The sequence below is a fragment of the Delphinapterus leucas genome, chromosome 3, assembly GCF_059928025.1.
Source record: "Delphinapterus leucas isolate spDelLeu-1000000601 "Yukka" chromosome 3, BTC_Dleu_Yukka2, whole genome shotgun sequence".
NCBI lineage: Eukaryota > Metazoa > Chordata > Mammalia > Artiodactyla > Monodontidae > Delphinapterus > Delphinapterus leucas.
Genome location: NC_143131.1, coordinates 2,673,859 through 2,701,248, shown reverse-complemented (window position 1 = coordinate 2,701,248; position 27,390 = coordinate 2,673,859). Strand labels below are relative to the sequence as shown.

The window sequence follows — 27,390 nt, the reverse complement described above, 5'->3', positions numbered from 1 at the left end:
ATTTAATTGTTTCAATAGCTGGCTTCAAGTAATGTTCATCATCAATGGAACTCGATATAGATAATGAAGTGTATTTTTTGAAAATGACTGGAACTTTTACTTCCAAGTAAGATATAGTAGATATCAGCAGGGTAAATCATTGTAAAATCTAGAAAAAAGTGGAATAAATAACAAAAGTTGTAGTCTTAACCACTTTGGACAGCAGTGAAAGCAATGAGAGCCGGACGAGCTGAAACTTCGGTGCTGGGTCAGAAGGCAACGCAAAACTCCTGTGTCTCCCAGCATTTGAGAGACAAAGTCCCACCAACATGCGGGGCCTGCCGCAGGAATGGCGGCTCTCCCAGCGACACATTTGCCGGGCTTTGAAATCCTAGCAAGATGGGTCACTCAAGGTGAACGGAGTCCAGCTGCAGGGACCACCCAACCCCAGCCCAGTGTAAGTCCCAGGTGGGTTGGTGTAATCGGCCCTCACACTGTCTCCCTAAAAGCGGACTAGACGGAACACCTCCAGGTGAAATGACATCGCCTTTGACCTGGTGGTTCTTTTTTTTTTTTTTAAGTTATCTATTCTATACATATTAGTGTATAAATGTCAATCAAAATCTCCCAATTCATCCCACCAACACCACCCCTCCACCACTTCCCCCCTTGCTATCCATATGTTTGTTCTCTACATCTGTGTCTCTATTTCTGCCTTGCAAACTGGTTCATCTGTACCATTTTTCTAGATTCCACATATTTGCGTTAATATACGATATTTGTTTTTCTCTTTCTGACTTTCTTCTGTATGACAATTTCTAGGTCCATCCACGTCTGTACAAATGACCCAATTTCGTTCCTTTTTATGGCTGAATAATATTCCATCATATATATGTACCACATCTTCTTTATCCATTCGTCTGTTGATGGGCATTTAGGCTACTTCCATCACCTGGCTATTGTAAATAGTGTTGCAATGAATGTTGGGGTGCATGTGTCCTTTTGAATTATGGTTTTCTCTGGGTATATGCTCAGTAGTGGGATTGCTGGGTCATATGGTAATTCTATTTTTAGTTTTTTAAGGAACCTCCATACTGTTCTCCATAGTGGCTGTATCAATTTACATTCCCACCAACAGTGCAAGAGGGTTCCCTTTTCTCCACACCCTCTCCAGCATTTGTTGTTCGTAGGTTTTCTGATGATGCCCATTCTAACTGGTGTCAGGTGATACCTCATTGCAGTTTTGATTTGCATTTCTCTAGTAATTAGTGATGTTGAGCAGCTTTTCATGTGCCTCTTGGCCACCTGTATGTCTTCTTTGGAGAAATGTCTATATAAGTCTTCTGCCCATTTTTTGATTGGGCTGTTTACTTTTGTAATATTGAGATGCATGAGCTGTTTATATATTTTGGAGGTTAATCCTTTGTCCGTTGATTCCTTTGCAAATATTTTCTCCCATTCTGAGGGTTGTATTTTCAACTTGTTTGTAGTTTCCTTTGCTGTGAAAAAGCTTTTAAGTTTCATTAGGTCTCATGGTTTATTTTGTTTTTATTTCCATTACTCTAGGAGGTGGTTCAAAAAAGATCTCGCTGTGATTTATGTCAAAAAGTGTTCTTCCTACGTTTTCCTCTAATAGTTTTAGTATCCAGTCTTACATTTAGGTCTTTAATCCATTTTGAGTTTATTTTTGTATATGGCATTAGGGAGTATTCTAATTTCATTCTTTTACATGTAGCTGTCCAGTTTTCCCAGCACCACTTATGGAAGAGGCTGTCTTTTCTCCATTGTATATCCTTGCCTCCTTTGTCATAGGTTAGTTGACCATAGGTGCGTGGGTTTGTCTCTGGGCTTTCTATCCTGTTCCATTGATCTATATTTCTGTTTTTGTGCCAGTGCCATACTGTCTTCATTACTGTAGCTTAGTAGTATAGTCTGAAGTCAAGGAGTCTGATTCCTCCAGCTCCATTTTTTTTCCCCTCAAGATTGCTTTGGCTATTTGGGGTCTTTTGTGTCTCCATACAAATTTTAAGATTTTTTGTTCTTGTTCTGTAAACAATGCCATTGGTAATTTGATAGGGATTGCATTGAATCTGTAGATTCCTTTGGGTAGTACAGTCATTTTCACAATATTGATTCTTCCAATCCAAGAACATGATATATCTCTCCATCTGATTGTGTCATCTTTGATTTCTTTCATCAGTGTCTTTTTTTTTTTTTTTTTTGTGGTATGTGGGCCTCTCACTGTTGTGGCCTCTCCCATTGTGGAGCACAAGCTCCAGACGTGCAGGCTCAACGGCCATGGCTCACGAGCCTCGCCGCTCCGCGGCATGTGGGACCTTCCCGGACTGGGACACGAACCCGTGTCCCCTGCATCAGCAGGCAGACTCTCAACCACTGCGCCACCAAGGAAGCCCCATCAGTGTCTTATAGTTTTCTGAGTACAGGTCTTTCACCTCCTTAGGTAGGTTTACTCATAGGAATTTTATTCTTTTTGTTGCAATTGTGAATGGGATTGTTTTCTTAATCTCTCTTTCTGATATTTCATTGCTAGTGTATAGGAATGCAAGAGATTTCTGTGCATTAATTTTGTATCCTGCAGCTTTACTAAATTCATTGATTAGCTCTAGTAGTTATCTGGTGGCATCTTAAGATTCTCTATGTATACTATCATGTCATCTGCAAACAGTGACAGTTTTACTTCTTCTTTTCAAATTTGTATTCCTTTTATTTCTTTTTCTTCTCTGATTGCCATGGTTAGGACTTTCAAAACTATGTTGAATAATAGTGGTGAGAGTGGACATCCTTGTCTTGTTCCTGATCTTAGAAGAAATGCTTTCAGTTTTTCACCATTGAGAATGATGTTTGCTGTGGGTTTGTCATATATAACCTTTATTATGATGAGGTAGGTTCCCTCTGTGACCACTTTCTGGAGTGTTTTTACCATAAATAGGTGTTGAATTTTGTGAAAAGCTTTTTCTGCATCTATTGAGATGAGCATATGGTTTTTATTCTTCAACTTGTTAATATGATGTATCACATTGATTGATTTGCATATACTGAGGATTCCTTGCATCCCTGGGATAAACCCCACTTGATCATGGTGTATGATCCTTTTAATGTGTTGTTGGATTCTGTTTGCTAGTATTTTGTTGAGGATTTTTGCATCTATATTCATCAGTGATAGTGGTCTATAATTTTCATTTTTTGTAGTATTTTTGTCTGGTTTTGGTATCAGGGTGATGGTGGCCTCATAGAATGAGTTTGGGAGTGTTCCTTCCTCTACAATTTTTTGGAAGAGTTTGAGAAGGATGGGTGTTAGCTCTTCTCGAAGTGTTTGATAAAATTCACCTGTGAAACCAACTGGTCCTGGACATTTGTTTGTTGGAAGATTTTTAATCACAGTTTCAATTTCATTACTTGTGATTGGTCTGTTCATATTTTCTATGTCTTCCTGGTTCAGTCTTAGAAGGTTATACCTTTCTAAGTATTTGTCCATTTCTTCCAGGTTGTCCATTTTATTGGCATAGAGTTTCTTGTAGTAGTCTTTTATGATGCTTTGTATTTCTGCGGTGTTTGTTGTAACTTCTCCTTTTTCATTTCAAATTTTATTGATTTGAGTCCTCTCCCTCTTTTTCTTGATGAGTCTGGCTAAAGGTTTATGAATTTTGTTTATCTTCTTAAAGAACCAGCTTTTAGTTTTATTGATCTTTGCTACTGTTTTCTTTGTTTCTATTTCATTTATTTCTGCTCTGATCTTTGTGATTTCTTTGCTTCTACTAACTTTGGGTTTTGTTTGTTCTTCTTTCTCTAGTTCCTTTAGGTGTAAGTTTAGATTGTTTATTTGAGATGTTTCTTATTTATTGAGGTAGGATTGTATCGCTATAAATTTCCCTCTTAGAACTGCTTTTGCTTCATCCCATAGGTTTTGGATTGTCATGTTTTCGTTGTCATTTGTCTCTGGGTATTTTTTGATTTCTTCAATGATCTCTTGGTTATTTAGTAACATTTTGTTTAGCCTCCATGTGTTTGTGTTTCTTTACATTTTTTCCCTGTAATTTATTTCTAATCTCATAGTGTTGTGGTTGGAAAAGATGCTTGATATGATTTCAATTTTCTTAAATTTACCGAGGCTTGATTTGTGACCCAAGATGTGATCTATCCTGGAGAATGTTCCGTGTGCACTTGAGAAGAAAGTGTAACCTGCTGTTTTCGGATAGAATGTCCTATAAGTATCAATTAAATCTATCTGGTCTATTGTGTCATTTAAAGTTTGTGTTTCCTTATTAATTTCTGTCTGGATGATGTGTCCCTTGGTGTAAGTGAGGTGTTAAAGTCCCCCACTATTACTGTGTTAACTGTTGATTTCTTCTTTTATAGCTGTTAGCATTTGCCTTATGTATTGAGGTGTTCCTATGTTGGGTGCACCTATATTTATAATTGTTATATCTTCTTCTTGGATTGATCCCTTGATCATTATGTAGTGTCATTCCTTGTCTCTTGTAACATTCTTTATTTTAAAGTCTATCTTATCTGATATGAGTATTGCTACTCCAGCTTTCTTTTGATTTCCACTTGCATGGAATATCTTTTTCCATCCCCGCACTTTCAGTCTGTATGTGTCCCTAGGTCTGAAGTGGGTCTCTTGTAGACAGCATATATATGGGTCTTGTTTTTGTATCTATTCAGCAAACATGTGTCTTTTTGTTGGAACCTTTAATCCATTAACATTTAAGGTAATTATCGATATGTATGTTCCTATTACCATTTTCTTCATTGTTTTGGGTTCATTTTTGTAGGTTCTTTTCTTCTCTTGTGTTTCCCACTTAGAAAAGTTCCTTTAGCATTTGATGTAGAGCTGGTTTGGTGGTGCTGAATTCTGTTAGCTTTTGCTTGTCTGTAAATGTTTTAATTTCTCCATCGAATCTGAATGAGCTCCTTGCCAAGTACAGTAATCTTGGTTGTAGTTTCTTCCCTTTCATCACTTTATATATATTGTGCCACTCCCTCTGGCTTGTAGAGTTTCTGCTGAGAAACCAGCTGTTAATCTTATGGGAGTTCCCTTATATGTTATTTGTCATTTTTCCCTTGTTGCTTTTGATAATTTTTCTTTGTCTTTAATTTTTGTCAATTTGATTGCCATGTTTCTCGACGTGTTTCTCCTTGGGTTTATCCTGCCTGGGACTCTCTGCACTTCCTGGATTTGGGTGGCTATTTCCTTTCCTATGTTAAGGAAGTTTTTGACTATAATCTCTTCAAATATTTTCTCGGGTCCTTCCTCTCTCTCTTCTCTTTCTGGGACCCCTATAAAGCGAATGTTGTTGCATTTAATGTTGTCCCAGAGGTCTCTTAGGCTGTCTTCATTTCTTTTCATTCTTTTTTTTTTTATTCTGTTCTGCGGCAGTGAATTCCACCATTCTGTCTTCCAGGTCACTTATCCATTGTTCTGCCTCAGTTATTCTACTATTGATTCCTTCCAGTGTATTTTTCATTTCAGTTATTGTATTGTTCATCTCTGTTTGTTTGTTCTTTAATTCTTCTAGGTCTTTGTTAAACATTTCTTACATCTTCTTGATCTTTGCCTCCATTCTTTTTCTGAGGTCCTGGATCATCTTCACTATCATTCTGAATTCTTTTTCTGGAAGCTTGCCTATCTCCACTTTATTTAATTGTTTTTCTCGTGTTTTATCTTCTTCTTTCATCTGGTACATAGCCCTCTGTCTTTTCATTTTGTCTATCTTTCTGTGAATGTGGTTTTCTTTCCACAGGCTGCAGGACTGTAGTTCTTCTTGCTTCTGCTGTCTTCCCTCTGGTGGATAAGGCTATCTAAGAGGCTCATGCAAGCTTCCTGATGGGAGGGACTGGTGGTGGGTAGAGTTGGGTGTTGCTCTAATGAGCAGAGCTCAGTAAAACTTTAATCAGCTTGTCTGCTGATGGGTGGGGCAGAGTTCCCTCCCTGTTGGTTGTTTGGCCAGAGGCAACCCAGCACTAGACGCTACATGGTCTTTGGTGGAGCTAATGGCAGACTCCAGGAGGGTTCATGCTGAGGAGTACTTCCCAGAACTTCTGCTGCCAGTGTCCTTGTCCCCATGGTGAGCCACAGCCACCCCCTGCCTCTGCAAGAGACCTTCCAACACTAGCAATTAGGTCTGGTTCAGACTCCAGTTGGGTCACTGCTCCTTCCACCTGGGTCCTGATATGCACACTAGTTTGTGTGTGCCCTCCAAGAGTGGGGTCTCTTTTTCCCCCAGTCCTGTTGAAGTCCTGCAATCAAATCCCACTAGCATTCAAAGTCTGATTCTCTGGGAATTCCTCCTCCCGTTGCTGGAACCCCAGGTTGAGAAGCCTGAGGTGGGGCTCAGAACCTTCACTCCAGGGCGTGGACTTCCGTGGTATAAGTGTTCTCTAGTTTGTGAGTCACCCACCCAGAGGTTATGAGATTTGAGTTTATTGTGATTGACCCCCTCTTACCATCTCATTGTGGCTTCTCCTTTGTCTTTGGATGTGGGGTATTTTTTTGTGAGTTCCACTATTTTCCTGTCAATGATTGTTCAGCAGTTAGTTGTGATTCTGGTGCCCTCACAGAGGGAGTGAGTGCATGTCCTTCTACTCCACCATCTTGAACCAATCTCTGGTGGTTCTTTTAATTATACTGTCCAGCACACAATCAAATTTTGTGAGAAATGTAAAGAGGCAAAAAATTGATATTAGTTAATAGAAAGATAACAGAAATTAGAAGCTTATTTACAGGTCATTCAGATTTGGGAGTTATTAAACAAGAACTATAAATATAAGTTTAAAATAGGCAAAATGATAAAATGGATCAAAGATAGGCAACTTCAATAGAGAATAGGAATCACACAGAAGAATCTAACTGGCATTCTACAAATGAAAAATATGAAGATTCCATCAGGAGGGTTTACTAATCAACTGAATATAGTTGAAAACAGGGTTAAATAATTGAAATACAGATTAATAAATAATACCTTAAGTGAAACCCAGAGAGAAGAATGAAAAGAACATAACAGACTATAAAGGACACATGGAACATGTTAAAAAAGCTAGCTGTCAAATAATCCCATCCCACAAGGAGAAAAGGATGGAATGGAGCTATACATGAAGATATAATGGTTGAAGTTTTTTTCAAAATGAAAGATATCAACAAACAGATACAAGAAACTCCATAAACACGAATATAATAAAAAAAACACACACCTGGACACATTATAGCCAAACTGTTAAAAACCAACTACAAAGAAAAAATCTAAAAGTTAGCCAGAGGACAAAACGGCTTGTACTTTCAAAGAGAAAAAAGTAAGACTGATGAATGACTTTTCAACAGAAGCTATGGAAGTCATAGGATAAGGGAATGCTATTTTTAAGCACTGAAAGAAAAGGAAAAATACTACTAACCTAGAAGTCCACACCCAACAAAATATTTTTTAAATGATGGAGGGAAAATAAAGATGTGTTTGTAACTGAAAACATGTGTAAAATTTCTCTCCAACAGATTTGCATTACAAGGCATAATAAGGCAAATTTTTTGCCTGAAGGAAATGGAAAGGAAGCCCACAAATACATACAGCAATGAAAAGCACCAGAAAGGAGAAATTTCAGAGTAAGTTTGAGAGTACCAATTGTTTAAAGCAATAACGAGGAAGACATCTTGCAGTATTCCTAACAAAAGCAGAAAGAAAATATAACACCAATGGCACAAAAAGCAAGAGTACATACAAGACAAAAAAAAACTTTTGTAAGTTTCAGCAATTGCTCAGGAAGCAGTAAAAGTATTAATTCAAGGTAGATTTTTATAAATCAATTATGCATATTTGAAACTATAGGGAAATGAGAAATATATAACTATAATGCCAGTAGACGAGGGGGGAAAAGAAGTAATAAAAATACTTGGCTAATTCAAAAATGAAAAGGAAGAATAAAAGGCAGAATGAACAGAAAACAAATCATAGGATATTAAGGTAACCATCCAACCATGAATGTAGTTAAGTTAAATGTTAATGGACTAAACACTTTAATTATGACAAAGCTTGTCAGACTTGTTTTTAAAAAAGAAAAATAATTTCAACTATATGCTCTTTATGAGAGGCATACTTTAAACACAATGACATAGGTTGAAGTAAAAATATGGAGAACAAGCAAACATTAGCCAAAAGAAAGGCAGTGAGGCTGTATTGATATAAGAAAAAATATGTAATTTGAGGTGAACATTATTGTTAGTGGTAAAGAGAGACATATCGTAATAATAAATGAGACACATAACAGAAAGATATTAAAAACTTAAATTTGAATGCATAGCTTAAAATATAAAAAGAATAGTATAGAAATAAATAGGCCAATCTACAATCATAGGTGGAGGTTTTAAAGACAGCTTTCTCAATAACTGATTGAAAAAGAGACCAAAAATACAGAATATAATCACACAACTAGACAATGAGAGAATGGGCATATATCAAACATTCCACCAATTACCGCAGAATATATATTTTTTAAAAGTGCACATGGGACATTTGCTCTGACCAACCACGTTCTGGCCATAAAGTAAGTCTAAGCTATTTCTAAAAATTAAATTTGCACTGAGTATGTTCTCTGCTTGGTGTGAGTAAACCAGGCATCAATAATAGAAACACATGGGTTAAAAAAGAAGTCACAATGGAAACTACAGTATGTTTTCAGTTGAGGGATAATTGAAATAAAATACATTGACACTTGTGAGATGCAGCTAAAGTTCTACATAAAAGGTGTATTTATAGTTTCAAATGCATATATTTAAAATAGGAAAAAATAAGAATCAATTATCTAAGCTTATCTCTAATAAAACTAGGAAAAAGAAAACACTTGCAAATAAACCCTGAGAAAGTAGTGGGAGAAGGCATATAATAAAATTAATATTATGAATCAATCATATAACATACATGCAATAGGGAAAAAAAGTCAAAAATTGATTCTATGAAAATATTCATAAAATTAATAAAACTCTTTGAGAATGGACAAGAAAATAGAAATCACAAATTAGAAAGCTTGAAAAGAAAAAAAATGGTATGTTACTATAGATCCTACAGGCTTTTAAAAGTTAGTTAAAAGATATTATGAAGAAATTTATGGGACTTACCTGGTGGCGCAGTGGTTAAGAATCTGCCTGCCAATGCCGGGGACACTGCTTCTATCCTTGGTCGGGGAAGATCCCACATGCTGTGGAGCAACTAAGCCCATGTGCCACAACTACTGAGCCCACACGCTGCAACTACTGAAGCCCGTGTGCCTAGAGCCCATGCTCCACAATGAGAGAAGCCACTGCAATGAGAAGCCCACGCACCACAACGAAGAGTAGCCCCTGCTCGCCGCAGCTAGAGAAAGCCCATGTGCAGCAACAAAGACCCAGCGCAGCCAAAGGAAAAAACAGAAGTAAAAGAAAAAAGAAATTTATGCCACTAACTGTGCAATTTAGAAGAAGTAAACAGATCACTTAAAACCATCTACCAAAAACATGACATAGAAAATGCAAATAGATTTATATCTCTTAGTTATGTTAATTTAACGAAATACCTCCAGATCCAGATCCCTTCACTGGTAAATTCTTCCAAACAATCAAGACAGAAAGAATAATTACAGTATACAAACTCCTTCAGAGGACATAGAAAAAGGAAACACTTGCAACTCATTTTATGAAACTAGGATAACATTAACACCAGAGGCTGACAAGATATTTCAAGAAAGAAAACCACAGACCAGTATCTGTCATGAACAAGTTATTAGCAAATCAAATTCAGCAAAGTATAAAGGACATAGTAAGTAGGGTTTCCTTAACAGAAACATTTGATAGTATCACATAATGATCAAGAGGTTTTATTCCAGAAATGCAAGATGCTTCACACTCAAGATCAATTAACTTAATTCACCATATTAACACACTAGAAAGAAAAAAAAACATATTATTGTTTCAGTAGTAAGATAAAAGGCATCTGACAAAATTCTTCCAACTAAGTTCAGATGTTCACCCATCTGAACACCCAAGGATGTTCACACCCACCATTTATTTTCCACACTGAACTCTTCTTCAAACAACTATTAGAAACTATAAGTGAAGTTAAGTTTGTAGGACACAAGATCAATATAAATCAGCTGTGTTTTTATATGCTAGCATCATATGAATTTTATTTTATTGAAAAGTAAAATTTAGAAAAAATTTTATTGAAGTAGAGTTGATTTACAATGTTATGTTAATTTCTGCTGTACAGCAAAATGACTCGGTTATACGCATATATACATTCTTTTTTATATTCTTTTCCATATGGCTTATCCCAGGAGATTGGTTATAATTCCCTGTGCTATACAGTAGGACCTTGTTGTTTATCCATTCTATATGTAATAGTTTGTATCGGCTAATCCCAAACTCCCACTCCATCGCCCCTCCCACCCTTGGCAATCACAAGTCTGTTCTCTACGTCTGTGAGTCTGTTTCTGTTTTGTAGATAAGTTCATTTGTGCTACATTTTAGGTTCCACGTATAAGTGATATCATATGGTATTTGTCTTTCTCTTTCTGGCTTATTTCACTTAGTATGATATTCTCTAGTTGCATCCATGTTGCTGCAAATGGCATTATTTTGTTCTTTTTATGGCAGAGTAATATTCCATGGTATATGTGTACCACATCTTTATCTGTTCATCTGTCGATGGACATTCAGGTTGCTTCCATGTCTTGGCTATTGTGGATAGTGCTGCTGTGAAGAGTGGGGTGCATGTATATTTTGAATTATGGTTTTCTCTGGATTTATGCCCAGTAGTGGGATTGCTGGGTCATATGGTATTTCTTTTTCTTTTTTTTTTTTTTTTGGCGGTACGCAGGCCTCTCACTGTTGTGGCCTCTCCCATTGCGGAGCACAGACTCCAGATGCGCAGGCTCAGCGGCCATGGCTCACGGGCCTAGACGCTCTGCGGCATGTGGGATCTTCCCGGACTGGGGCATGAACCCGCGTCCCCTGCATCGGCAGGCGGACTCTCAACCACTGCACCACCAGAGAAGCCCTGGTATTTCTATTTTTAGTTTTTTAAGGAATCTCCATACTGTTTTCCACAGTGGCTGCACCAATTTACATTCCCACCAACAGTGTAGGAGGGTTCCCTTTTCTCCACGCCCTCTCCAGCATTTGTTATTTGTAGACTGAAAAATAAAATTTTTAAATTTCCATTTACAATAGCATCAAAAAACGCAAAATGCTAGGAATATGTTATGTTAATGTGCAAGAGTTCCACATTGAAAACTATACACATTTCTGAGACAAATCAAGAAGATAAATAAATGGAGAGATACACCATGTTCTGACCTAGAAAATTCAACATAATTAAGATGTCTATTCTCCCCATATATGCCTACCTTTTAAATACAACACTTTCAAAACTCCAGCAGGCTTTTTATTATAGAAATTGTCAGGCTAATTAAAATTATACATTTAATAAAGCAAAAGACCTAGAACAGCCAAAGTGATGAAAAGGAATGACGTTTGAGGACTGCACTACCTGACTTCCGGACTCACTAAAGCCTGCAGTAACCAGACGAGGGTGGAGCTGGCCCAGAACCACAAAAGCCCAATGAAACAGAGGAGAGGACACAGACACAGACCCACATTTCCATGTACAATCGATTTTTAACAAAGACTAAAGCACTCTACCAGGGAAATAGGAGCCTTTGAACAACTGAAGATTCATACACAGACAAAACGAACCTCAGCCCAAACTCACATCACACACAAAAATTAATTCAAGATGGAACATGTGTGTAAGTGTGAATGTGAAAGCCACAAACTTCTGGAAGAAAGTATAGGAGAGCTTCCCAACCTGGGATGGACCAAATCTCCTGAGACAGAGCACAGGAAGAAACGATCATTAAATTAATAATTAAATTTCATCAAAATTTAAATTTTCCGTATACATGTGCTAGCATATGGTATTTGTTTTTCTCTTTCTGACTTACTTCACTCTTTATGACCGACTCTAGGTCCATCCACCTCACTACAAATAACTCAATTTCGTTTCTTTTTTTGGCTGAGTAATATTCCATTGTATATATGTGCCACATCTTCTTTATCCATTCATCTGTCGATGGACACTCAGGTTGCTTCCATGTCCTGGCTATTGTAAATAGAGCTGCAGTGAACATTGTGGTACATGACTCTTTTTGAATTATGGTTTTCTCAGGGTATAGGCCCAGTAGTGGTATTGCTGGGTCATATGGTAGTTCTATTTTTAGTTTTTTAAGGAACCTCCATACTGTTCTCCATAGTGGCTGTATCCATTTACATTCCCACCAGCACTGCAGGAGGGTTCCCCTTTCCTCACACCCTCTCCAGCATTTATTGTTTGTAGGCTTTTTGATGATGGCCATTCTGACCGGTGCAAGGTGATACCTCACTGTGGTTTTGATTTGCATTTCTCTAATGATTAATGATGTTGAGCATCCTTGCATGGGTGGGAGGGAGACGCAAGAGGAAGGAGATATGGGGATATATGTATATGTATAGCTGATTCATTTTGTTATAAAGCAGAAACTAACACACCATTGTAAAGCAATTATACTCCAATAAAGATGTTAAACATTTTTTTAAAAATTTAAACTTTCAATTGAATAGTCAAACCATATTTTTGGAGGCAATATTCACAAAATATATATTTGGCAACGAATTTATATTTAGAACATATAAAGAATGAACTTCTTCTACAACATAATAATAAAAACAAAGACCACAATAAAAATAGGCAAACAGTTGTACATATAGTTCACTGAAGAATATATGAAAGGATAACAAGCACATGAAATAATTCTCAACGTCATTACTCATCAAGAATATGCAAATTCAAACCATAGCGAGTCACCCTTCAGAATGGCTGAAACTAAAATGACTGGCAATAATATCAAGTGTTCAAAGGGAACTGGCAGGAATGTAAAATGATACAACCATTTTGGAAATGTCAGACCATAGCTCATGGAAATAACCATACAATGACCCTGTGACCCAGGAGCCCACTCCTAAGTTTCCACCAAAGGATAGTGGCAGCACGTATTCACAAAAAGATGTGTTCAAGGATGTTCGTAGTAGCTTCATTCATAATAGCAAGACATTGGAAATAGATTTGGTGTCCATCAACAGGAGAATGGGTAAACAAATTAATATATTCCACCAAGGAATATAACTCAGCAACAAATAAGAATTAATCACTAATAAACACAACTACAGGAATAAATCTCAAAAACATTATCTCAAGTGAAAACAGCCAAACACAAAGAGTACGTGCTCTATGATGCTACTTACGTAAAGTTTTAGAACAATCTAAACTATTCTGTGGAGAAAATATATTGAACACTGTTACTGGGGGAAGGTGGGGGGAGGGGTGGATATTGACTGAATGGAAGAGTGAGGGTGCTGTGCTGGTGACAGTATTCTGTCTCTTGATAGAGGTTTGCATTACACAGGTACACACATTTGTCAAAATTTACCAAGTGTACACTCAAAATTTGTGCATTTAATGCAAAATAAAACTAGATGTACATAAATATTCAGCTCTACTTAGTGATATACATGCTGAGATGTTTAAGAATCAAGTATACTGATGTCAACTTACTTTGAAATACATAAAAATTTACAATAAATAGGCTAGAGAGATGGATATACATGTGATAAACCAAATTTAGAAAAATAATCTAGGCAGTGAGTGTTCACTGCATAATTCTTTCCATTTTTTTAAGTTTGAAAATTTTATAATAAAACATTAGGAATATAAGCAAAAATTACATTAACAAAATAAAGGAAAAATCATATAATCATGTCAATAGGTGCATAAAGATAAAACTGAATACTAGTTCATGTTTCAAACCCTTAGCAAACTAGGAATAGAAGGCACTTTATTAATTAAAGAGTACCTTACACACACACACACACACACACACACACGCACACAACACAGCAGCTAACATCAAACTTAATGGTGAAATATTGAACACTTTCTCCCTGAGGTCAGGAACAGACAAGAATGTCTGCTCTTACCACTTCCATAAAAAATTGTTCTATGAGTCCTCTCCAGAACAATAAGACCAAGGTCAAATTTAAATAAAGAAATACATACATAAATGGAAAGTTGGAAAGTAGCAAAATTGTCATTGTTCACATATATGTTTATGTACATAAAAATCTAAGATAGTGTACAAAATATTAGGAGTAAATAAATTTGCAAAGCCACTTGCTACAAGGCTAATATATAAAATAAATTAATAATGTTTCCATATATAACCAACAAAGTATTGATAATTGGACAATAGAGTTTTTAAAATACCAATAAAATCAAAATATATGGCGTATGTGCAAAACCTATACATTTAAAATAACAAAAAATGCCGAGACACATTTAAAAAGACCAAACCAAGTGGAACAAGTTCAAGGATTGAAAAACTAAAAAAAAAAAAAGTTAAGCAGCTAATTTTCCCTAAGTTTCTCTATAGACTTAATGGGATTTCAATCAAAATAACCCAACAAGTTTTTGTAGAAATTGACCAACTGATTTATTAATTTATGTGGAAATGCAAAGTGTCTAGAAAACCAAGACCATCTTAAAGCAGTGAACAGAGTTGGAGGTCTTAAACTACTTGATTTGGAGATTCACCATACATCTACAATAGTTAACTGTGTCATGTTGGCATAAAGGTGGGAAAAAAGTCCAAAGGAACGTTGGAGAGAGTGTAGAAACAGAGCTGTCCATGATACTCCCTTATTATCCCATTAATCGTGTAGGCTCTGCAGTGATGTCACCTGTCTCCTCCCTGATCTTGGTAATCTGTGTCTGCTCCCTTTTTCTTCCAATTAGTCTTGGCCTTTGCTCTTTCCACCAGCGATCCCCATGGGCTGATGGTCTATGGACCTAGATATTGAACACTGAATGGACAAAAGTTAGCCATCTCTTTTCTGGGCACCCAAAGATTCCAGAGAGAAACTGGGGGTCTGTCTCAACTGGTAAGCACTTCTCAGTGGGCTAAGATGTGCTAATTTTCAGGTGTCTTTGAGGAGTTAAATAATCAGTTAGATACATGTCCAAGGACTCATTATAAAGATATGAGCTGGAGGTAGACACTTATGAGTCATCCATGAGGCTGGGGGCGTAAATGACAGAGGAGAAGACTGGGGCCACAGTGTACACCTACATCTTGTGGCTGAGCACGCTGCCCAGCCCCACAGCAGGCAGAGGGAGCCATGGTCTCAGGGGCAGTGAGAGGACCTGGTGAGCACCGCCTGCATCTGTGAGGCATACCTCTGAAAGCTGCAGCAGGCCACGGCTCACAGCGGCATGCCAGGACCAATGCCCACTTGCCATTAGGAACTCTTGGCTTGGACCCAGGGAGGGCCCAAGTCTCCCATGACCTGGAGCTTATACATTTTGGGACCCTTTTAAGAAAAAGCACCGGAAATTATGAATAGAATGTTAGAGACTGGCCTCAGCAGGGGCTGTGAAGGGGCCTGAGCGGGGGTCCTGGGCAGGGGTCCCAGAGCTTGCACCTGGTGAGCTTCACGGTAGCCCCACCTGCAGTCAGAGCAGGCGGCTCCCTGCCCCCTTGCACAGACACACCCATGCTCACAAACGCACTGAGGGACAGGAAGTCACACCCAGTCCCCTTCGGGGTCAGAGTGAGGGAGGGCTGAGCAGGCGTCTCTGTGCCAGGATAAGCAAAGTCACTCTCCAGCATTTGGGGATGTTGGCGCCCTTTGTGGAGCCCCGAGGAAAACACAGCGGAGGCTCTAGCATCTTTTGGGGAATCTGACCCATTGAGACCAACATGTCCACTCCCCTGCTTTGTTCTCCTATCGGGGTCCAATGCACATTGTGTAACTGCCCCTCTGTTTTGGTAAAACTTCAATAGGAAGAGGAAAGCGTGACAGAAAGAAAGACACCCCCCTGGAGCTGTGGGAAGGGCCGACTTGTCCTCCTGAAGTTGGCAGCACTTCACCTGGGGTGGAAGGGAGGCCCCTGCAGTGCCCGGCTGGGCCCTAGCAGGTGTGCCTGAGGGCAGATGGGGAAGGGGCTTCAGCGGGCAGGAGGACGGAGGACCAGCCCCAGAAGGTCGCCGGGCAGTCGACCTCTGGGAGCCATGGCCCGCGTTAACACCCCGGTCACCTTCAGGCTCTGTGATGCTGACGCAGCTGGTTCCGGGCGATTGGGGGAGCAGATCCACACCCCAGTCTGGATGGATCTCCAAGTTAGGATGCAGGCTTATCCCACAGAGCAAAACCACCTGTCAGCTCTGTTCTGAGAGAAGTTTCCAGGGAGTCGAGGACGGCAAGGACCCTGAGCGCACGGAAAGAGAGCCTCCTTCCAGAGCCAGGAAGTGGTTCAGCCACAGAGGCTGCAAGGGCTGCGCGGACCCGGGCTTGCTGCCGCAGCCCCTGTGCAGTTACAGCAAGTGAGTGGCTGAGTTTCCAGGCAACGCTGTGGTCAAGACCCCAGCCTTCCAGAGCCAGGCTTTGCTCCCTCGGGCTAATGAAGCTTCACAAAGTTCCAGACTTTCTAAGCGACAGCCTCAAAGCAGTGGGCCTGTGACAATGGGGGCAAGGCGACACTGGGGATTTCAACCGCGTTTGAGGGCTGCCCTCGCCGCCCCGCACCCCAAGTGTGACAACGAAGGTGCCATAAACCACACTGCAGGCCTGGGGCAGAAAACTCGCTACAACTCAACAAGGTGCTGGGATCGAGGGGCCGCGAACCACAGGCCCATGACCACCACCTGGAGAACCCTGAAGACGTGCGGGTGCCCGGGCCCCTCCAGCCCCGGAATCTGGACCACTGAAAGCTTCCCGGGCGGGGCGCTTCGGGTTGTTTCCGTCTGATTAAACGCCCCTACTGGAAACTTCACCTCCCAGAGTGTGGCTGGAGAGATGGAGCAGCAGAGACGGCTGGTGGATTATTGCTAAGACGCCGCTTCACCTCCAGACTGGAGAGGAGAATGTCATTGCCGCCCGGCCCCCGGGAGAGCAGCTGCGAGCACACAGGCCTTACAGCCAGCGCTGCTCCCCGCCCGTGAGCACCCTCCCGGACGCACATATTGACCGGTTAGAGTGCTTTCGGTCCAAAGGGGAAAGAAGGGCCAGCAGGGGATGCTTTCCACCCTGCATACGGAGCGTGGGGTCAGGCAGAGACCTGGAAGTCAGGCCGGGGTGGGCCCGCCCCGCCCACCCCGGCGAGGACAGCATGACCAGCGGGACTGCCGCCTGAGGACCCTCGTGGGTGCCCAAACCCCGCCCAGCCCTCTGGGGTGCCCAAGACCTGCTCCCCCCAGACCCTCTCCAGGCAGAGCAGCTCCGAGCCTGCCACCGGCAGCTTCACTCTCAGAGGCAGCGTCACCATCCCGGGCGGAATCTCCCCACAACCCTGAGCGCAGTGAAGGCGGCTCCCATGCCCTCAGTGGTCCGCTTCCCGGGGGACACAGCCCACGGCCCTGCCGCAGCCTGGGGACGCCACACCGCTCTCTTCGTCCAGACCCCGCTCCCTCAAGGAGGTCAGGCCCTCTGTCCTCACCCCACACACCTCGCCAGTCCCTGGAGAGTAAGGAACAGCTGCCCAAGGCCGGCCCATGACCACCCCAGCCCCTGCTCAGGGGCCACTCCAGGCCTGACCGCTCGCCACCTCCCATGCCGCTACGGCAAGCTTTCCTGGTCAGCGACAGTGCTGTCCCCGACCCTCCGGTCCATGCCACCCCCTGCTCCTGCCTCCACTAGGTGACTCTGGAAGTCAGGTGCGCTCAGGGGTGCACTGCAGGGACACCACAGAGACTATCTACCTCCTCGGCAGCAGCACGTGGGCAGCACGAACACGGGGTGACACGGCATGGGGCCACTTGTGTCTCAGCAGCCACGACTTCTTCTGATACAGAAAGCAATCTACCTAATTGCAGATTAGGTACAACTATAACTAGAAGTGAATGCTCACTTCTAGTTATGCACTGAGACGTGCACATGACGCACACCACACACACACACACACACATGCACACACACAGGCACGCAGAGGCTAGAAAGTCTGCCTGTTTGCTACAGTTTCCTGTTTACTGCAGTTCACATTTCTGCCTATTTGACGTTCTCTTAGTCTCAGTCATTTGTATGCAGTGCTTGAGGAAAACAGAATGCCCAGGATGTGAAGTGTCGCGGCCAAGAGCCTGCTTTGACAAAGCTTGTCATAGAGGCCCCGGAAGCATCTAGAGTTCAGAGGAGCCGTTGCTAATTAAGTCTGACAGTTTCCCCTTCCTGGGGAGTGCCCAGCGTGTCCCCGCAGAAACGCCGTGTGCAAAATCTCCATCCTCAGGGAGCTGCAGCACACGGTTTCCTTCTGCTCCTCAGAGATTCATAAAACCAACTGAAAACACCTTTGCAAATGGTAAAGAAAAAAGGCAAACAGCAAAGCAAAACGTCAGACAGAGTGGTTATGTCCCAAGGCACTTCCTTACAATTTTGCGAGGCTCAGTGTGAAAGGAGTGCTGCCCTGTGCCGCGGGAAGCTTGTTCATTGCACTCACACCTGGATTTCAGCAGACCTGGTGGATTACCTGCAGAGGTGAGCTCTGTCCTTTTACCTGCAGTTGTCAACAGGAGGATGTTCCTCTGATGTGTCCTGCTTTGCCCCTCAGTCTTTGTCAGATTTTAAGGGATTATGGTAAATGGATTAGAGGAGTCTTGGGTGCTACTGTGATTTTCCCCAGCTGTTCACACAGACCACGTTGCCCTCAGGGCAAAAGTCAGACACTGTTAGAGATGCCCAGTGGTTTTGTTTCGTTTTCCTGGACACCAATGAAAGTTAATTTTTAATATCTCTGACATCTGATACCAGGAAGAGAGAACAACATTTTTGTTTAATCTGACACTGTGAGAAAAAGTAAATTTCCACAGGGTATCACTAGAGACCTAATAAACTGAGGCATAAGTTTAAGTCAAGACTCAGACAAGTGGGAAAATCTGAAACAAATCTTAAAATCACATGCAGGAAAATCATGGCCAAGATTATTATTTTTACAGTAAGAAAGAGGAGAGGACTAAAAATTATAGATAATAATAAAAACTCCTAGAAACTACATACATACCCATTTCTTTTCTTCTACATAGCTTCATGAGTATTTAGATTTTCTATTTCTCCTTGAGTCAGTTTTGGTAATTTGTGCCTTGCAATAAATTTGTCCATTTCATCTAAGTTGTTGAATTTGTTGTCATAATTTTTCATAATGCTTCCTTATTATCAATTTAATCTGTGTAAGAGCTGTAGTGATGGCCCCTCTTTTGTTTCTGAAACTGGTAAATTTGTTTCCCTTTATTTTTTCTTGATCAATTTATCTAGCACTTTATCATTTTATTGACCTTTTCAAGGAACCAATTTTTATTTCCATCGACTTTCTCTGTTTTCTATATTATTATTTCCTCCCTTCTACTTACTTTTCAATTTCTTTTGCTTGATTCTTCAGATGGAAGCTTAGATCATTGATTTCAAATCTTTCTTTTTTCTAATGTAAGTATTTAACGTTAAAATTTCCCTCTAAGCACTGCTTTGCTGCAACCCATGAATTTTGATGTGTTGCCTTCTCATTATCACTCAATTCAAAATATTTTCTAATTTTCCTTGTGATTTTTTCATTGAAACTATGGTTTAAAATATGTCATTTAACTTTTAAGCATTTGAGGATTTCCCAGTGTCTACTTGTTGATTTCTAATTTATTTTGTGGTCAGAGGATATATATTGTATAATTTCAATCCATTTAAATGTACCAAAACCTGTTTCATAGCCCAGCATATAATCTACTTTGGTGAATCTTCATGTGGATGTGGGAAGAATGGATTTTACTGTTAGAAGGCGTCATGCTCTAAAGAGGTCGGTTAGACCTACTTCGTCACTAATTTGTTCCGGTCTTCTATATGCTTACTGATTCTCAGCTTACGATCCGTCAGTTACTGAGAGAATAGGGCTGAATCTTCTACTAATTGTATATTTGTCTATTCTCCTCTTGTTTCTGTAAGTTCATGTTTTATGTATTTTGAGACTCATATGTGAGGTATATACATATTTATGATTGTCGTGTCTTTTTACTGAAATGTCCCTTGTGGTCCCAATATGGCTCCTCCAGCTTGCTTATAAATGTATTTAAATAATATAATATTTTCTATCCTTTTAATTTTATGTTCAAAAATTGTTTCTTAAAGGCAGCATTATTTTATCCGGTCTGACAATATCCGCATTGTGTTTAGTTTGGTTAATTTATTAATTTAATTAGTTACTCATATAATTGGATTAAGTCCAACTTCTTGATATGAGTTTTATATTTTTCCCATCTGTTGTTTGTTGCTTCTTTTTTCTGTGATCTTATGGATTTGGTATCTTTTAATGTTCCATTTCATGTCTTCTGTTGAATTAGTGGTTACTCTTTATTTTATTTGTATAGTGTTTGCTCTATAGTTCCAATATGCTTTTATCATGGTTTACCTTTATAAAACATTGTATCACTGTACATATAAAAGATTATAACAATATACTTTCATCTCTCCCTTCCTGCCTTTTATTTTAATATTGGTATACAGATTATTTCCACATATGCTACATATTACACCATGCATTTTTATTATTTTTGCTTTAAAGTGCCAGTAATTGTTTTAATAAATTGAAAAATGAAAAAAAAATCATTACTCATATATTTACTATCCCTCAATGGTCTTAATTCCTTCAGATGTGGGTTTCAATGTGTTATCGTTTTTCTCTACCTTGAGGAAATAATATAATGATTTTTTATTACCAATTCTGCTAGTAATAAAAGCTGGTCTTAGCTGTAATTGGCTTTATTTTGCCTCATTTCTATAAGGAGATTTTAACTAGATATAGAATTCTAGAATGATTTTTTTTTAATCAGCACTTCAAAGTTGGTGTTCCATTGTCTCCTGTCCTTCAGTGTTTCCAATGAGAAGTCAGCCATCATTTCTCTCTTTGTCACTTTGCGTGTAATATGTCCCCCTCTCTTGGGCTACTTTTAAGGAGTTTTTCCCTTTATAATTCATTGTCAGTAATTTGATTAAAATGTGCCTTGGTATGATTTTCTTTTTTTCTCTGAGTTTATTTGAGTGCTGTAGGTTTATATTTTCCACCACGTTTGGAGAAATTTCAATCATTTAATCAAATGCTTTTCTGCCCTTCCTCTTTTTCTTATGTTTCCATTACACTTATGTTAGGCCTCTTGATATTAAGGCAAAAGTCAATGAAGAGCTCCTCTTTTCTCCAGCCATTTTTTTTTCTTTTATTGCTTCAGTTTGGACAATTTTTTTAGGCCAGTCTTCAAGTTCACTTTTCATTTTAGTTTCTAGTCTACTAGAAATCACTACCATCCAGTGATTTTTTTGATTTAAGATATTGTGTTTTTCAGCTCCAGAATATTAATGTGGATTTTTTCTTATGGTTTCTATTCCCCTATTTATTATGTGCAGTTTTCTTTAACTACTTGGAAATGTTTTAAAGAGCTGTTTTAAAATTCCTTTTTGCTATTTTCATCTTCTCTGTCATTTCTGGGTTTTTTTCTCCTAGGAACGAGTCAGATTACCCTGATTCTTTGCATGTCTAATCATTTTGATTGCATGCTGGGCATCATGATTACTACGTCTCTGAGTGGCTGGGCCTTGTTGTCTTCCTTTAGTGAGTGTTGAGGATTTTCCTCCCAAAAGGAAGTAAATTGTCCATGGATCAAGTTGGTCCTCTGAAGGCTGATTTCAGGCGAAGTTGGATACAGGTTAGCCTGTACCCTGAATCTAGTTTAGCCCTACTACTAAGGTGTACCTTTTCTGGGATCTTTATGGAAAGTCCCAAGCATTCAACCAGGTCTTTCTACTCTGTCTGGTCAGATCTTGAATTTGTGCCAGCCCTGTGTTACCACTGACAGTTCTCAAAGTTGTCCATTGGCCAGAAATGGCAAGAATGATGGAATTAGCAGACAAGCACTTTTAAAAAGTTCTTATGAATATGTCCAAGCACTCAGAGAAGAATGAACACAATGAGTCTGTTTCTTTTTGCTGTCTCTTTTTAAAATTTTCTCAGTCTTTGTTGTTTTGCAGTTTTATTAAGATGTATCTGAGAATGAATTCCCTCATGCTTGAATGTCGCTTGAGATTAACTGAGATTCTGAAATTTCTAGATCAGTGTTTCTAATCAATCCTGGGAAATCCCCACCCATTATCTCTCCACATGCTTCCTCTTAGCCCTTCTTGAGAAACTTTGATTAAACAAATCTGTTATTTCCTAAACATCCTGTTAAACTAATCTATTATTCTATAGTTTCCTTTTTTAATCTTTCTGGTTAGGGACTCTTTGGGGCCTATTTTACAATTCACTGGTTCTCTTTTCAGCTGTATTAACTTTCTATTAAACTCATCTGTTGAGGTTTTTTCCGTTTCTTAACATTTTGTTTCTGGAAGTTCTATTTAATTCATTTACAATTTAGCTGTGTCATTTTTTAAAATTTCCTGATCCCTGCAAATATTTCCAAGCTTGTTTTTAATTTGTTATTTTATAATCCATGTTCAATGTTTCCAATTTCTGAATTCTTTATGGGCATTTTCTATAAAGCTTTGTCGTACAGAGATGCGTGTTTCCAGATTAGTCAGAGTATAATGAGAGTGGGCTTGAGAAAGGACTTTTTTCTCTAGTTAGTTTGGAAGAATTTCAGGAAAAATGGGAGATTCATGCCTCTATTTTTATGGTCTAAAATGACAGTATCAGTAGTAATTAACATTTATACAGCACTTTTAAATGTATACTTTTATTTTAATTTCCACAAAAACTTCCTGTTATTTGCTTCACTGTCTCTTTCCTGGATAAAGAAACTGAGATTTGAATAAGATAATCTCTTGCTAGATTCCTACTAAGAGATAGCATACATTTTCTTGGTTCATCCACCATCATTGAAGCACATTAAAGCACTTGGAAAGTGACCAAGCCAGAACTCATCCTGGCTATTCTGACCACAAGCACCATGCTGGATGCTGTTTAGAAGACTGGACTAAGAGATGTGGGACAACTGAGAAATAGAGGCAATGAACAAGCCTGGGGAGCAGAAATGAAAATGAATCCGTGGGAAAACGTGAGCCTGAGAACGGTAACCTCAGATGTGAGTCCCGACAGCCAGAAGGGCCACAGAAGAGCTAGGTGTCAGCAAAGGCAGAGAGAGAGTCAGTGGTGTCCCTGAGGGCTGGTGTGACCAAATCTGGAACACAATGGGTTTCTGTTTCTTTACCGGCTTTAAGAGGTGGGCCTGAGATGCCCCCTACCCTTGACCTCACGTTACAGTACGTCGCAGGGTCTGAAGTAATATAAAATACATCTTAGAAAAGGGAAATAACCATTTTCTTATCTCAGTATTTCTTAGTGTTTGGAATTTGAGGAATTCCTATCTAAATGTTTTAGTGCCTACTTAAATGTTAAAGAAATGGAAACAGATTTTTTGGTGTGGTCATTTATAAGCTATATCCATTTGTAATTTATAGATACATATATACACATTTCTCTGAGAAATAACCCTCAAACTCTTTATCAAGCTATGGTCCCCCCACCGCTTGACAAATGTCACCCATTCTTCATGATTCGTTGTACATATCACCTTCTCAGCGGATGTGACCCCTACTGCCCTGAATAGAGCAGGAGAGGGGGCAGAGGGCAGGAGGGAGGGCTGCCCCTTCTAGCCCGCCTGACTGAGCCAACCCACCTGTCACCCAGTGGAGCTCTCTCTGGACACCCCAATGACCATCACTTCCCTGCTAGACTATTAGCAACTGGAGAGTGAGTTCACACTCCTTTTTAGATTCTCTGAGTGATTTCTACAGCCAGTTACCCAAAATCCTTGTGGAAAAGCAGACTATAGATGCAAACTAGCTCTCCCTGAGTGTGGAGTGTGCATCAGGCCCTGGGTTAGAAGCTATGCCTGTATTTCCTATTTAATCTTCACGCCATAAGAGGAAAGCATTTTTAGGCTGGAGATTGCTTGTAATGTTCTCAAGGTCAAGGAGAGTTCGGATTTTAGTCCTGGGGAGCGTGACTCCTAACACCAGATCCCTTACAGTCTATCATGTTGTTTTTAAAATAATGTGCTTCAATGATGGTGGATGAACCAAGAAAATGTATGCTACCTCTTAGCACATGATAGTAATGGTTCCTCACGCCAACCCAGGATGACGCTGACCTGTGTCGATCCAGCCACACCTTCTAGAGCAGCCCTCTCTTGGGAGACAAAGCTCTATATGTAACCATAGGAAAGCAAAGGCGGTTTGCCCCTCAGGGGCGGCACGTCCACCTGGCTGACAGTCCAAGTAGCTCCAGCAGCTTGTCTGGCTCCCAGGGGGTGGGGCGATGTGTACATCTCTTCCCGGCTTCTCAGTGGCATCATGTGGGCAGCTTGAAATCTGCTGGGTGGGAGTATTTACACCACAGCAATCAGCAAACCTTGCAAATCAGGGTTGTTCTCCCCAGAAACCCAGTTGCTGAATATTTACAAGCACACCATTGGAATAAACTAAGAAAAATGTGGTGGGCATTCAGGTGACCTTCTTCATGCATTGGACATAATAAAATAAAATATAAAGTAAAATAACCAGAGAGAAAGTATTTAACAACAGTTGATGGAAAAAGGAAAATAATAAAACCACTTGAAAGTAAAATTTAGCTCTAACGTTTTTAGCGGCAATAATATGCCCTCTTTGCTAAAGCACTTTTGAATGCTTTAACGTGGGGATTGATACTCCTGTCACAGGGCACACAAACCACCAAACTTGGACCCCTGGAACAGGGAGCACTGGGATGCCCAACATCGACAAAACAACATGAGTGGGTTTTTTGGGTTTTTTTTCTGGTACACGGGCCTCTCACTGCTGTGGCCTCTTCCGTTGTGGAGCACAGGCTCCAAACGCGCAGGCTCAGCGGCCACGGCTCACAGGCCCAGCCGCTCCGCGGCATGGGGGATCTTCCCGGACGGGGGCACGAACCCGTGTTCCCTGCATCGGCAGGTGGACTCTCAACCACTGCACCACCAGGGAAGCCCACCATGAGTGTTTTGAGCTGCCACTTTAAGAGAAACTCAGTCAATGAAATTCCTTGGCCCCCTAAATTTCTCTGGCTTACTGTTGGCTCCTGAAAGCAGAAGCCTCCTCCGGTTCAACCTCCGAGGCACTGGAGACCACTTGGGCAGGGGCTGGTGCTCTGGGGCTGGTGCCGAATGCTGTGCTTAGCACCTCAAGCATGAAATCAAGAAAATCTTTTAGCGCAGGTCCAGGACATTATTGGTCAACACTACAGAAGAATTCAAAGCTTCTCCATCTTTTCTAAGCACGCAGTCCATGCTTGGATGCCTCCGCTCCTATCTCTCCACGCCACACACAAGTCTCTTGCCCCATTACAAGGCTGGTGTGGAGCCTCATCTTGCCCAAGGGGGAGCCCCAAATGTTGCAAGAGAGATGATTACTCACCCCACGTGTGGCCACACGCTGGCCCCTTATTCCCAGCTACTCACCATCTCTCGGGAATCGGAGGTCTATTTGCCCCGAAGCCCTTTTTTTTTTTGTTTTTTACTGCCTGGGTCTCTGCACTAGCCCAGGGAGGGAGAACACATTCGGGTAGGATTAAGTCCTATTCTGTTTCCAAACTGGGAAAGAATGCGATTTGTCCTCCGATATTTGGGAAACAGAGCATCTCAGCAGAGCACATCAGGGCTCTCCAAACAGAAGCCTGCTTTTTCCCTCATAAACAAATTATGCAAACTCTCTCTTCTTCCAGAATTAGCAATGTCACCATTAATTATGCAACTGACAACAATGGATTTGGAAATACGGGAAAGCATGTCATGAATGTTTCAACCACTGTGTCCTCAAGACTCCATCATCTTTAAGTACATCAACCATCATTGCCTGGACCTCTTCCCCTCACGAAGAGGCCTCGGAGGTGGACTCAACCCACAGGACTTCGGCTGGTGGGTAGAGGGGTGAGCGCCCAGGAGTGGGAGCCACACACTTACGTGCCTGGGTGCATTTGGCATTATTTATTGTCTGCGTTTCTTTTCTTTTAGTAAAGGGATTAAAAATTGCTGGCAACGTGTCATCATTCCAGCTCCTACTTTCTTTAACAAGCTTCACTTTCCTTTCTTGCTCTGACCTGCTCTCAGCATTCCTTCCTGCTGTTAGATATTACTTGAGATAACAAGATTTCAGGGTAACATTCTTACCTTGTGAATTTCCTACGAGATCATGTGTCCTGAGTCAAAGGCCATCTTTGCCTTGTGATCAGTAGAAACTGGATGAAGGCTTCTTCCCCGTTTCTACTCAGTGAGTCCAATGTGCCTCCCACCCTCCGCCCTGTGCTCTGGTCACTCAGGCTGGAGGTGGACGCTTGGGGCCTGGGGTGCTCACCGCCCTTCTCAGATGAGAGTGGCTGACGCCCAAAGGGCTCAGTCCTTAACAAAGGGGCAAGGCTTCCCCCGCATGGATTGCGGGGATGCACACGTGTACCTATGAAGCACTGAGGTCACCGCAGACACCTCACGGGGGTGATGACCCACGGGTTTCATGTGCCTCAGTGCAAGCCTGGAAGCAGCTTGGAAGAGGAGATATTCCCTCTGGCACGTCTGGTTTAGGATTAGTGTTTATGGGATGACTAACCTCTCTCCCCCTAAGAAGGAAAATCACAGTGATGCACCAGGAGCTCCAGGCCTCCAAAGCGGACCAGCAGGGTTCTCAACGAGTCGCATCACAGGTGTGCAGCAAGCGTCCCAGACAGGCTGGTTTCTTCTACAAAACCTTTCCTGACCGGTCGCCACTGCTTTCACAGAACACCATGAAAAATAACTACAATTCTAGACACAACATGGTAATTCTGGATTAGATCTTGGAACCAAAGGAAAAGGACATTGTGGAAAAACTGGTGAAGTGAGAAGGAACTCTGGAGTTTTGCTAGCAGTAAAGCGCCGAGGTCGACTCCTTGCTGCGACAACGTGAAACGGTTGTGTGTACACTGGGGGAGGGGAACACAGAATTCTGTGTACTCTCTTTGAAACTTCTCTGTACATCTAAAATTATTCCCAAACAGAAAGGTTACTTAAAAAGAACAAAAAACAAAAGGCAACCTGAAAAGCAAGTGAATGAGTTCATGGTTTATTTCAGTAAGTGATCACCAAGTCGAGTGGCATCTTCCCTAAAGATATGGCTGTGTGACAGCTACCAGCTTTGCTAAGCTTTCTTTGAATTTCCTCAATACAATTAATTATAATATAGAGCATCTTTTAAATGAATGAATGCATAAAACCAACTACTCGGATAATTGCCTACTTGAACATAGGAACATAATCACCACCATATATTAACTGAAA

General features: G+C 40.7%; 1 long non-coding RNA gene across 1 annotated transcript; it reads left to right on the top strand.

Annotated features, from left to right (window-relative positions):
- Positions 1 to 15,354: 15,354 nt before the first annotated feature.
- LOC111178544 (uncharacterized) lies at positions 15,355 to 26,112 on the top strand. The gene is made up of 2 exons (XR_002645681.3): positions 15,355 to 18,577; positions 25,806 to 26,112. It is a non-coding gene; the product is annotated as an uncharacterized LOC111178544 (long non-coding RNA).
- The last annotated feature ends 1,278 nt before the right edge of the window (positions 26,113 to 27,390 follow it).